The 912-nt window shown below is 34.5% G+C and overlaps 1 protein-coding gene across 1 annotated transcript in view; it reads left to right on the top strand.

Annotated features, from left to right (window-relative positions):
- The window catches only part of LOC119587585 (transmembrane protein 17-like), a gene marked incomplete at its 3' end in the record, with an annotated part of 3,837 nt that overhangs the window by 705 nt on the left and 2,220 nt on the right, over window positions 1-912 (top strand).

Genomic DNA, 912 nt, shown 5'->3' on the forward strand with positions numbered 1-912 from the left:
AGTGCATTAGACAATATAGTGACTGATTTGGTACTGTGATTACAGCACAGTTCAAGAATTACATAATGCACACACATGACTGGAATTCCTGGAATAGTAACCAATAGACCATAAACATAAACATAGCCACAGCTAATATGATAATGATAAGCCCACTGAGCTACTAAGCACACTGGCTATTATATTTTGTATAATTTCATATTCAACACAAGAGCCAAACTCTGTATTATTAAAGGAGCTAGTTTGTACCATTTGTTATTAATATAATTCCAAACAGTCAACTAACATTATGATTTATGTGTCCAGTGATGCCCCTAACTTTTTATATATGGTGAGGAGGCATAATTGGAATGGCCAAGGAAGCACCATTAGGAAGGCTGAGGGGGCACATTAGAAGAGAAAAAGAACATTGGAAGAGAGAAGGGGCACCACTCAAAGGTCACACAGGCAGTGTTTATGGCATCGGCTGTTTTTATCCAGGCCAGATACTAAGTGACTGGTTCTTTCACACTGGGCTTTTGACAAAGGCCAAATGTTATAAATTGTAATCTAAGTAGTTCAAGTGTGTGATTTTTTTTTATTAGTTAAAAAAAATCATGTATTAAAGTTTTATGACACATTTCTTGTTAATAGAATGGGGCACTATCTTGTATATCATACCCAAAGTGTGATATGTGTGGGCAAGGTCTTAGCTGTGCTCTGCTATTTTGGGCCTAACTATTTGTCCACACAAAATAATTGCTACAAACTGAAACTAGAAGTTATTTTTGTGTAGCCTTTGTAAATTTCATTAAGTACAGTACATTTTTGTAATTTTGTATTTTGAGAATATACATACAATATTTATATTATGGATATAAGTTAAAGTAAGGTCTGTGGACAAAACTGTTATATCCTTGGCCTTGTTGATCT

This window comes from Penaeus monodon, chromosome 22, assembly GCF_015228065.2.
Source record: "Penaeus monodon isolate SGIC_2016 chromosome 22, NSTDA_Pmon_1, whole genome shotgun sequence".
NCBI lineage: Eukaryota > Metazoa > Arthropoda > Malacostraca > Decapoda > Penaeidae > Penaeus > Penaeus monodon.